Raw genomic sequence first — 13282 nt, forward strand, 5'->3', positions numbered from 1 at the left:
TTTTGGTTAGAATTGACACAGGTGTTTCCCAAAAGATAATGAGATGATGTACAAGAGATATCATTATGGAAAAAATAATCTCTCAGCTTCTATTTACATTTAAAAGTAACGTTAAGTCAAAATTTGCTAGGGGTATGAATAATTTCGAGCTTGACTGTACATACATGTAAGTAAATTGCATTACTTAAAGCAACATCTATTCCTCGTGACATAAGTGGGAGGATGTTGGTCAGGGTTCAGCAAGCTCCAAACGAACTACAGCAGTAAAAGGTGGGGTAAAAAGTGTCCGAACGGGGAGACAAACGCTTTGAAGTTTATTGATAGCTTGCATTGAAAAGTCTTATTTCAACGTTTTTCTTTTACCTTTAACTCAGTGCTTTAGTTATCTTATTGCACTGCTTGTGTGTCTTCAGTCTGCTGGTGTAGGAGCTAGAACAGCAAACATCCGTATTTGCTTTGACAAAAGATCTATTTTTATGTTCATGCATTAGGATGTGTTGGTGGCATTAATGGACAGAATGTCAGTTTCGCAGTGATCCATTACAGCGACTTAGTGTATGAGTGTGGTAAATGGTTTTTCTGGCCACAAGACCACCAAGAGAAGAATTGATAAATATGTAAAACCCAACAGTACACCCAATGTGTAAAAACTCTATAGTCGACACACAGACGGCATACACCACCACCCTAAAAACTCCCAAGTAGGGCAGGGTGGAGACAAGACCTTTACTTCCATTGCAGCATAAGTCATCCAATCTCACAATCCTCCCCCATGACACCAATCACGACTCCTCATCCTCCCTAAAGGGTGATACGCCTCTTTATCAGAAAACTTCCTGACTCCAGCTGCACCGAGTCTCTCACTCTCACTTAAACTTCAACCCTCCAGGGCCTCAGAGGGCAGGGTGGGTGACTCTTGTGTCCACCAGCGCCACCGAAACCTTAGCGAGTTCTCTTTGATGCAACGTGGTGGTCTGATGGAAGAATTTCTGAAGATGTAAGGTTTGTGACGGCGGCGATGTGCAGGTTGCAGGCTTGTTGCATCATGTGTGCTGCTCTCTGAAGGTTGGGCAGACGCTCAGGGATGGATTTTAAAAAAGGCTCTGAGCCAAGCAAACGCCTTTCCTGTTGTTGGGTGCATCTGTCTTACAGCCCCCTTCCACCCACACTGTCTGCTACAGGGTGGGAACGCTGCTCATACATATGGGGAACTGAATGATTGTGTGTGTGTATATGAGTGGCAAAATAGTGTACAGAATGGAAGGATGGAGGGGAGGAAACTAGCAAGTAGTTATAGAACGGGAAGAGGAATAAGAATGGAATAAAGAGGAATGAAAAAAAGACGAAGAAAGAAATGGGCAAATGAATTGAGGGCAGGTAGCCAAAAGAAAGCAATATGAAATCAATATGAAAGTTGGGGAAGGAAGAAAAGATGGTGAGATGTAATGTAAGCAAAAGGAATGAATGATGGGGCCCTGGTGGGAAAAGGGTTCATGGCGCCAACCAACCGCAATGTCACCAGTTTGAGTCCGACTAGAAACACTGATTTTTCTCTCATTTCATGCCTTTAACTCTCTAGTGGATGAACAGAAGGGAAGAAAGAATAGCAGTAAAAGTAAAAGTGATCCATAAAAAAGAGGGAAAACAATGGAAGATAGAAAGATGAAGAAAAGCGTTACAAAGCAAAAAAAGCAAAGAATGTTGCAAAGAAAGAAAAGCAAAAGGAAAGAATGGTAGATGAAACAAACATTCAAAAGGTAAGAAGGAAGAAAGGGATTTTAAAAAGAAGGAGTGAGGATGGATTTAAGATATGAAAGAATTAACGAAGGAAAAAAATAGGATGGAAACAAAGGGGAGTAAGCCAAGAAGTAGGGAAGAAAACGATGCCAGAATATAAGGAATGACAGAAAGAAAGAAATGCAAAAAAGAGAGAAAAAAATGAAGGAAATAAACAATGGCAGCAATAAGGAGTGAAGGCCAGAAAATGTAGCAGAGAAAAAGATGACAGAGTGACAGAAGCCAGGAAGAGAAAAACACGAAAGACGGGAAAAAAGAATAGGAGGAAGACAGCAAAGTTAAAAAATTGCATGAAGTTTGTAAGAAGTGAAAGAAAGAAAGAAGCAACATAAAAGTGGTGCTGTGTAGTTGGAAACGGGGCGTGGGGGAGCTCTGTTATGACTCCCCTCTTGCTCCTCATCACTCTCCTCCTCCTCCTCGTACCTCCAGCTCTGCTGTGGTCCTCAACCTGAAACCCCGCTGAAGCCCCCTGTGTGGCTGCTGGCCTCAGCCCTCCGTTGTCTCCATACTTTCCCTGCTGTTTGTACATGATGGGTTCAGTGGGTTCAGCCCAGCTATAAAAGCACCACTCCCCCTCTTTCTCCCCTGCGGCACAGGCAGGAGTTAGCAGGCCTCATATGGGAGGAGGAGGGGGGAGGAGGGGGGAGGAGGAGGCCTCCCTGGTTCTCCTCTTCTCCATAACTCCTCTCCTCTCCCTACTTGGCTCCTCAGCTGGTTGCGGTAACGTTTTCAGGCCCAGCCCTGGACCAGACATTCATTTTTCTCCTCTTAGTTTCAAACCACTAACTAACCACTGACTCCCTGCATCCCCCTCCCTCCCTCCCCCCTCCTCCCCCATCTCAGGAATGTCTTATTCACCTCCTCTCTCTGTCTCCCCTCTCCCTGATTCTTACATGCTAAAAGCTCACATGCATTGGTGCCAACATCTGCAAATAAACAGGCCGAATGCGCTCACATGCTCCGAGTACGCACACACACACACACACACACACACACACACACACACACACACACACACACACACACACACACACACACACACACACACACACACACACACACAGCGTTACCTTTCGCCAGCGCGCCGACACAATCCAGTAAATACACGTGCACGCACACATTTTGACACACAAAAGGCCCCCCATCAGTATGTGCCGACCACCTGTGAGGGTACACACACATCCATAAACCTCCCTTTCTTCTCCCTCTCTTTTCCATTATCCTCCAGAGAGCCCAGCGCCGGGGCCTTCGCTTCCAAACCAAACATAGACCAAATTCCGAAAACCCCAACTCGACACCCGCCCCCCCCGCTCCCTCCGTCTCTCCCCTTCATATTCTCCTCTCCCCTCCCTCCCACTCGCTGCCTCTCTCTTTCTTTTGGGTCTGTGTTTGAGGAAGGAGGCAAACGGAGCGCTGGCCTCGTGGAAGAAGAAGGCCTGGCACAGAGAGAGGGAGTGAGCTGTGAGGGGAGACAGAGAGGAGAGAAGGATAAAGAAAGAAAGATGTCTGCTAGAGGTTGGGAATTATGATTGTGAAGGGGGATCAATGCTGATGGGCGTGGGATCACAAACTGGGCTTCTCCTGTGTTCCAGTGGCCCGTCGATGTTAACTACAATGGAGAGACTGTTTACTCCTTTTTTCTTGTGGCTACTTCAGCGATGGTGAAATTTGCTTCGATGTCAGTCTCAACAACTAGTTTTCAGCTCCACTACAAGACTCTCACTTAGAAAGACGAGGAAAATGTTGCATTTGTTTCAACAAGACACCCCGTTGATCCCCGTTAAAGCAATACCTACCAATAAAAGTAATATACTGAAACAAATGACACTTAAAACATCTTGTTATCGTTTTCAGAATTTAAATAAGTTTTAAAAACAGGTGAGTCACATGAAAAAAATGTGTGCAGCCCTACATTTATCACGAATCATCCTAATAAAAAAAAAGAAACTTCAAGGATTCTGGATTAGATGTAAATGATTTAATCTGCAATGCAACATTTTGTCATTAACATATCTGAAAACTAGTAGGCCAGTTTTATATATCTTGTTGTCTTTTGTGCATTTACTCTAGTGCTGAGCTTTCATTTTGCCATCTTTACCTGTCTCAGATACACGGTGAACATCCGATGATACGTCAGCGAGTTGAAAAGGAGTTGTTATTTTCATTCTGTTGTTTGTGTTGTGCAGTCGTGATGAATCAGTTATTTTAGTTTGCCTGTTCTGACCACAGAGAGCAGCGCTGGGTAGTGATGTGCTCGTTAAGGTTTTTTTTAGTACCCTCACCTGAAAGCCTATCCACATCTCCCAACCCACAAAAATGTGTTAATCAACCACCACATCCTGATCGCACATGTAGCCGCTGTTGCAGGAAGCTTTATTCATACCTGCCACATTTTTATTTCTACATTTCCATTTAATTGATAGCCAGTGTTTGACACAGAGAGTGACAGATTAAGGGAAAGAGATAGCGGGAGTTGGATGTTATGTTATTTATACTCGTCAAATGCTGCATTGTCACCTTTAAACTGCCTGAACCCACACTTTTTCTGTTAAGTTTGCCTAAATTCACACAAGTCAACTTATGTTTGCTGCACTCTGGGAGTCAATCTCCACATTACAAGTGCTGGACTACTGCATCAATCACCACACATTTTAGCTGCAGTAGCTCTTTAGGTGGTCATGAGTGAGCAATTAATATGATATTAGTTAACGTTACATACAGCTATTTTGTCTGAGTGTATGATAGAATGTGAATATACATTCTGTTGGAGTCATGTCATATTTTCATATCTGCCGTTGTGTTGAAAACAACAACCTCCAGGATCACTTGCTACTTCATCACAACATCAAACTACATTTACATATTGGCTTTTTTGCCGATAACCGGTATGCCAATATTGTCCAACTCTGAAATTCCGATTCTGATATCAACCGATACTGATACCGATACCAATATATGTGGGCTTGGAAATAATTCCAAACCACAGACATATTGTTAGTCAGGCACAGCAAGCTTGTTACTGCAGCCACACTTGCAGGGCTTAAAGTGAAAAATAATCCTAAACCTGAACTTTTTTTTGCTTTTGGACGGGGCTCGGTGTACAATTTAGCTAACTAATAAGAAATTAAGATTCTTATTCTTTCCAAACTCAGACTACAGATTATAATAATACCAAAAACGGTGAGTAGGTAGGTTTTAATTTAAGACCCCTAATGGCAGAAATTACACACTGTACATTTAAGAAGTCTTGTTTAATCCTCTGATGTCTAATATTCTCTTTGCTATTACCGTTTTTAAAGTGTTATTAAAGTGAAATGTTTGAAACAACGCCTACTATTAGCAGGCATCAAAAATTTGCCTGTCAAATATGACAGCAGTGCTTACTTTTTCACATGACTATAATTCCTTAATATATGGTGCTGCTTGTTGGTCTGCTGCTGTAGCTGCTAAGCTAAATGTTGGTCACAATAATGGCTTGTAACTGCTAGTTAGCCGGTGAGCTAACTTGGCTGCAACCAGAAAATAAATAAATGCAAATTCGTGAGGGGATGCATTTGTGGTAAATGCTGTTTTGTATCAGCTTTGTCAACACTGTTTGTAGACAATAGTGTGAATTTTAAAGGCACTACAGAATTAGAAAGAATTTACTCTCTCCTGGAAGGAAACAGCTCATCACTACTGCGCCTTCAAAACTTGTTAAAAATATTTTTTGGTGAGTTCTGGGCCCTTAAACTAACATGTCATAACTCTATTTGTATCCATCCATCCATCCATTATCTATACACCGCTTAATCCTCACTAGGGTCATGGGGGGCTGGAATCTATCCCAGCTGACTCAGGTGAAGGCAGGGGACACCCTAGACAGGTCACCAGTCTGTCACAGGGCTACATACAGAGACAAACAATCACTCACACATTCACACCTACGGGCAATTTAGAATGATCAATTAACCTCAGCATATTTTTGGACTGTGGGAGGAAAGTGCTAACCACTACGCCACTGTGCAGCCCACTCTATTTGTATATTATGAATAATGTATTAAACAATGAATTCAAGTCAACTTCTAACTTTTAACTTCTTTCTCTTGTTATCACCTTTGTTTCCAACTATATTTCCTGCTGTTTGTCCTAATGCATCTATTTTGTCGCTTCCTAGTAACTGCTGTTTCTGTATTGACATTAGCTGTGGATAGATGCTCTTTTTCAGCTGCCTGTATATACACACATCTGTCTCATTCTCTTTGAACACCAGGAGGGAATTTCTGCAAATGTGAAACAAACGTTCACTTGTAATTTGGGATGAACTGTTTAGATTTTAGTGGTCAAAGGTCGAAGGTCACTGTTTCCTCACAAAACATGTTTTAACTCAAGAGTTCACGTTAATTATGACACAATTTCACACAAACGTCTAACAGGTTAAAATAATGATGTGGTGACATTTTATATCCAAAAGGTCTAAGCTAAAGTCTCGACAGACAGGGGTGTAAACTGCAATTTGAGTGGCAGGTGGAGGCTTACAACTGTGAGGCATAAAATGTAGTCTAACCTTAACCTTAAGGTAGTAAATCACTACTCTGTTTTGGTTTCAGATTCAGTCCCAGTTGGGTTCAATGATTTCACAGAAATCAGCATGAAATCCATAGGTTTTCTTCACCAGTGTTTTGAAGCCAATTTAGTGATGGAACTTGGAAGGACACTGTACCATTAACTTACCTGTGCAGCAGCTTCCATCTTTCTGAAAAGTGGAAAACTTCTAAGGTGGTTTGACTGTGAAACTCTCCAGTGAAATGTGTACAAATTGGAGATTTTTCTTTTTTCAAATGGCATTTAATGCCTATGCTAATTGCCACATCTACAGAACTCTGAATGTCTGTTAGCATTAAAATGGTATTAATTCTCCCTGCTTAAGTCTCTGCTGACTTTTTTCCAGCTCATTACTCTGTTATTTTACGGAGCCTTTTTCCTTTCCCTCCCTCTTTGTTTCCCCACTGAGAATGAGAGGAACGGCCTACAGTACAGCTGGGATTGGTTATTATTTACTGGCTTGGCACACGCAAACACACACACACACACACACACACACACACACACACACACACACACACACACACACACACACACACACACACACACACACACACACACACACACACACACGTTGGAAACAAATTGGGTGAATCTGCTCTGCACGTAGGAATGTGAGGCACATGTGTTTGTGTGTTTTAGGTCTGGATGACAGAGCTGAGGGAACGAGAGAATGATGCTGAGAAAGAAAGACAGACTGGAAAAAAGACAAAGAAAAAAGAGATGTAATTTAAAAAAGAAGAGAAGGAAAATAAGTGATTTAAACAGAGACTGATTTCTGGGATCCAGTCTGCTCTTGGCCTTGTGTGTCTCGCCTGACAACGAGGTTTAAAAACACTTTTCTCCTTTAGTCTTTCTGTCTCTCTCCACTAACTCCCCTCCTTCCTTTCTCTGTCTTTCATTTCCTGATGTGCCTTCCCTTTTTCGTTCTCCCTCGTCATATTTTCAGCACAGCTCGCAATGTACGCGCTCATTCTCTTTCAGCAACCCCGGACTTCTTCCATCTCATCCTCCTCTCCATCTTTAGTCTTTCTCTTACCCTTTGCTCCTCGGAGGGATGGCGGGGGATGAAAGGGAAGGGGAGGGATCTGTTGCTCCGCTGATGGTGAGGAATTACAGGGAGGGAAAGAAGAGAGGAGAAGTGAAGAGGTTTCTGTGTTGACCTTGTCCCGCTGCCAAACGGTGGGATGGTGGTGTTGCAAGGGTTGTGGGTGGGGGTTCTGAGTGGGAATAGACAGAGAGAGAAATAAATGAAGGGAGAAACAGAGGAGACTTGGGGGGGGTCTACTGTTATGGAAGGAAAAAATTAGGAGAATGAGCAAACAACCTCAAGCAAACATCTAACATGATTAAACTGCTTAAAAACAAGGATCTGAGCTTGAAGGAGAACACGTGACAACAGAAATAAACAGAGACATGCCATCCTCCCTCCCTGCCTCACCCCCTGTGGTGGAACTGCTGTGATCTGTTTAGTGTCTTGTCATTTTCTTGTCTTTCATGATGTTGCAGGGCCAAAAGTGTTTGGGTTGGTGTCCTTCCCATACTCCTCATTTCTACTCTGTGGCACTGTGATGAAGTTGTATGAATTAATCTCCTAAAACAGTTTCAGGAATGTAGCGATTTTCTATTCAAAAAAATCCTTTTGACCCTAGAACAAGAGTCAGAAGTTGCTTCCATTTACCCTCACCCCACCCATCCCCTGCCTGGTTCTGTTCTGCTTCCTGTTAAAGGGGAGTTTTTTCTTCCCACTGTCGGCACCGAAATGCCCAAACGGAGTCTTTGGATTTGTTTCTCTCTGTAGTTTTTGAGGTTCATGAGGCAGATGGAGAGGGATGAGCTCACAAGGTCTGTTAGCATTAAAACATTAGTTTCAAAACTGCACAGTATCTACTATACATTTATTTTAGACCATCCAACCATCTCTGGCTCATGGACTATAATATCAACCCACCTGTTACTCAACACAGCCGTGCCCTTAATTAATGAGGAACTTTAGGTCTTGACACAATTGTTGGAAACAAATTGGGTGAATCTGCTCTGCACGTAGGAATGTGAGGCACATGTGTTTGTGTGTTTTAGGTCTGGATGACAGAGCTGAGGGAACGAGAGAATGATGCTGAGAAAGAAAGACATACTGGAAAAAAGACAAAGAAAAAAGAGATGTAATTTAAAAAAGAAGAGAAGGAAAATAAGTGATTTAAACAGAGACTGATTTCTGGGATCCAGTCTGCTCTTGGCCTTGTGTGTCTCGCCTGACAACGAGGTTTAAAAACACTTTTCTCCTTTAGTCTTTCTGTCTCTCTCCACTAACTCCCCTCCTTCCTTTCTCTGTCTTTCATTTCCTGATGTGCCTTCCCTTTTTCGTTCTCCCTCGTCATATTTTCAGCACAGCTCGCAATGTACGCGCTCATTCTCTTTCAGCAACCCCGGACTTCTTCCATCTCATCCTCCTCTCCATCTTTAGTCTTTCTCTTACCCTTTGCTCCTCGGAGGGATGGCGGGGGATGAAAGGGAAGGGGAGGGATCTGTTGCTCCGCTGATGGTGAGGAATTACAGGGAGGGAAAGAAGAGAGGAGAAGTGAAGAGGTTTCTGTGTTGACCTTGTCCCGCTGCCAAACGGTGGGATGGTGGTGTTGCAAGGGTTGTGGGTGGGGGTTCTGAGTGGGAATAGACAGAGAGAGAAATAAATGAAGGGAGAAACAGAGGAGACTTGGGGGGGGTCTACTGTTATGGAAGGAAAAAATTAGGAGAATGAGCAAACAACCTCAAGCAAACATCTAACATGATTAAACTGCTTAAAAACAAGGATCTGAGCTTGAAGGAGAACACGTGACAACAGAAATAAACAGAGACATGCCATCCTCCCTCCCTGCCTCACCCCCTGTGGTGGAACTGCTGTGATCTGTTTAGTGTCTTGTCATTTTCTTGTCTTTCATGATGTTGCAGGGCCAAAAGTGTTTGGGTTGGTGTCCTTCCCATACTCCTCATTTCTACTCTGTGGCACTGTGATGAAGTTGTATGAATTAATCTCCTAAAACAGTTTCAGGAATGTAGCGATTTTCTATTCAAAAAAATCCTTTTGACCCTAGAACAAGAGTCAGAAGTTGCTTCCATTTACCCTCACCCCACCCATCCCCTGCCTGGTTCTGTTCTGCTTCCTGTTAAAGGGGAGTTTTTTCTTCCCACTGTCGGCACCGAAATGCCCAAACGGAGTCTTTGGATTTGTTTCTCTCTGTAGTTTTTGAGGTTCATGAGGCAGATGGAGAGGGATGAGCTCACAAGGTCTGTTAGCATTAAAACATTAGTTTCAAAACTGCACAGTATCTACTATACATTTATTTTAGACCATCCAACCATCTCTGGCTCATGGACTATAATATCAACCCACCTGTTACTCAACACAGCCGTGCCCTTAATTAATGAGGAACTTTAGGTCTTGACACAATTTAATCAGTTGAGTTATATAAAAATTCACCCCTTGTACAGCTGTCATGAACAGGAAAATTAGCTGTGGAGTATCAGGCTGTAAACAAGTTTATTTCTGAAGTAAAGTTGGCCATTTTTATATGGAGGTCTATGAGGACTGAGTGGCCTTTTTTCAGCCTGCCTCAAGTGGACATTTAAAGACACTGTTTTTGGCAGTTTCATTTTGGCTTTGATTTTCAGGCCCCAGAACTTGATTTGGACCAACAGAGTGATTTTTATGTCAACCACCGTGCACAGATGTTACTGAATGAGGCCCTGGTTTGCATGTCTCTCTATGTGATGAGGTTTTATGTACTGGGATTTGCATTCACACTTATCTGTTACAGATTTATATGTTGTTCAACTTCAAATAGGAAAATTTAACTTTGCATGTGCTGCTATTTATATCTACCATTGACATATTTTTTTTCCCCAAATGCCATGAAAATTAATACTTTCAGACTGACTGACAGGTATTTGTTAAACCTCAACGGGCACAATGAACAAAAAATTTGGTCAACAATTACAGGAAATCATTGTTCCAGATCAAGGCACCAAGAATATTTTCCAGGTAACCACTAGAACAGAACTAAGTGAATGTTGAAAGTTTAAAGCAGCTATAATTCATCTTTGGGACCCTCTTTAAACACAAAAACTGCCATTAATCACTATGTAAAGTTACTATAAACAGGAGTAACATGAGCCAAGTACAGGACTGAAAAAATCAAGTTCATTATTCATTCTATTTCAGCTATATCACTGTAACTTTTTTCAATACTAACTGCTTCTCTATATGCTCATGAGTTAGTCATTTACATTGTCTGCCTCCTGTTTGGTGCAGGGCACAGACTGTACAGACAGTCTGACAAACTTTTGGCTGGAAGCAGCTGCTCAGTCAGGAAACAACACTGTAAGAGCCATAAGAGTGCACCAGAGAAGTAAAAGCTAAAAGCACCGTAGTGCTGAGGAAACTGAAAAGTTAGATCTCAGTAGAGCCTCACTATGAGTGACGCCTTTCATAAGACATGCAGTAATTTAATCCATTTTAGGATAAACATATGGATTAGTGCAGTTTTATTATGATCTGTTCCTATTTAGGAATAAATGCGGAGTCTCTCTCTAGCTTTCCTCTATGGAAAAATTATTAAAAGTTTGTTGTCGTCCATGAAGGAGGCAGCCTCCACCTAAGCCAGGGAGACAAACATGCTCCAAACTGGTACCAGCTTGGAGTTTACTATACATGGTTAAGGTCATCTTTGAGTTACAAGCGGATAAACTGGGATGAGGTGGGTTTATCCTTTATTACAGTCCTGCTGTAGCTCTCTCTCCTCCACAGCTGATCTCCTTTCCATTTGCACAGCTCCTGTCTGACTCCAAATATTTGTCTTTTGCATATCTCCTGCATGTCTAAGAATGAACTCTCCAGCATTTTCCTTCTACGATCCTACTTGTCTGCTACCAATATTTTAAAGGTCATTTTCAGCCTCATATATCTGGTAAATTACAGGCACCATGAAACATGTAATTCACCGCCTAATGTCCTCTGGTTTGATTTTTAACAATCTCCAACATGGCATTTGACAGCGACTGTGTCTGAGCTTGTTCCACTCTGTTGTTGTAGAGAGCAAATACAGCTTTTTCAGGTAGGAAGGAGCTCTGTCTCGCACTCATAGTGCAGCTTTGGGTCGTAGCTGTTTTGCAATCTGGCTGCCAGCTCCCATAAGTACAACAGTCTAAGATTGAGAAGAACTAAACATTCATTTAGTGTTAACAGAGGAAAATGTTTGCTTTCAGACTGTTATTTAAGACTCCAAGAATAACTAACTCACCAAATGGTTCCATAGGTGTAACATACATACACAATACATTGCTGTTCTGTCCCCTTTATCTTAGACTAGATATTGACTAAGCCAGAGACTATCTGTGCATAAATGGCAGTAGTCTGTTTAAAGCACTAGAGAACCACTGTTAGCGACATTTCAGACAGTATCAGGTGTGTAACAAAACCATGAAGGTAACTTTGGCTACTTGGATGTTGATGATATCTGATTTGTGACAGCTAAGAGAATACATCCATCTGTAATACCACAAAAGGTTGCCTGATAGTAAGGAGAATTGCCAACTTGTTACACTGTTTCCATCTTCAACCAATTTCCGAGGAAAAGGAAATTTGATTTGCCCTAACCAATCATTAAAGACCAACATCTATATCTGCTGAGGATCCCATCATTTTACTTCGCCACTGATGTCACGTCATACCAGCATAAGCTACTGGTTTTTAAGAGCAGAGTAAATAAAAACTAAACTATGTTCTCACGAGATATTGAGAATGCATGCAATTTATGTAAAATATATTTGTTAATCAGTCGGGGTCATATCAAATTTGGATTGGCTATAATCATGAGTCCTCCTCATGCAGTCTGTGGACCGGTTGCTATTTCAACCGAGAAGCTGCTCTTCCATGTCAGGATGCCAGACTAATCAGTCAACTCAGTGGAGTGGATGGAATAAAGGTCTGGACCGAGGCAGACATCTGGGTGATGCCAAAAAAGCAAACAAACAAAAAATACTGATTACACATAATGATTATAAAATGTGATCCATGAGTAAGAACAGAGAAGCAGGACATATTGTGGAGAATATGTGGACAATAATCATCCTAATGTGCAATAACCAATTCATACTGAGCATTTTACTGGCATCAGACACTTTAAAGCAGATGTTGCACCTCATTGCACTATCACTTTTACACTTTTTAAAAAAATACTTGTTCCTATTTACTTATATATATATATATATATATATATATATATATATATATATATAGAGAGAGAGAGAGAGAGAGAGAGAGAGAGAGAGAGAAATTTTAATACTTGTTTACTTGTTTTATGCAGCTCTTTGTTGTTTGTTGTACTATGTTGTTTTTTTGGAGTGCCAACAAAATTTCGCTACAGAAATGCAATGACAATAAATATCCTTGAAGACAAGGATATAATGTAGCTCCTGGGCTTGGTGGACGAGACACTATATGACCATGTCACACAGCAACTGACTGGTGAGGTTTAATGTCCTTTAAGCGCTGAAGTAAAGTTACTCATTAGATTATATCACCATGTGCACCATTTAGCACATATCTCACCCATCTGTTCACTGCTGAATTCCACAGCCTGCTGTTTATGTGAGTGGGGTTTAATTTAAATAAATAGAATTATGCACATCTCTTGCCGTCGTGAAACTTTTCTGTTTGACCTTTATGAGCGTTTTCAGTAGTAGCTGGCTGCTCCAACTCCTTTTAAAGGTCAGTCTGCGAGTTTGGGGATGTGCAGAGAGTCGGGATAGAGCGTTTTTCCTGTTAAAAACGGCATAATCCCCGTCTTGAGAGGTTACTCCCCCGCTCCTCCTCCCCTGACAGCCACCACCACTCCCTTCCTAAGTG

At 41.8% G+C, this 13282-nt stretch overlaps 1 protein-coding gene across 1 annotated transcript in view; it reads left to right on the plus strand.

Annotated features, from left to right (window-relative positions):
• LOC111572741 (zinc finger protein GLIS2-like) overlaps positions 1-13282 on the plus strand; it is a 39143-nt gene that overhangs the window by 1798 nt on the left and 24063 nt on the right. The window lies entirely within an intron of this gene.

This window comes from Amphiprion ocellaris, chromosome 4 (genome assembly GCF_022539595.1).
Source record: "Amphiprion ocellaris isolate individual 3 ecotype Okinawa chromosome 4, ASM2253959v1, whole genome shotgun sequence".
Lineage (NCBI taxonomy): Eukaryota > Metazoa > Chordata > Actinopteri > Pomacentridae > Amphiprion > Amphiprion ocellaris.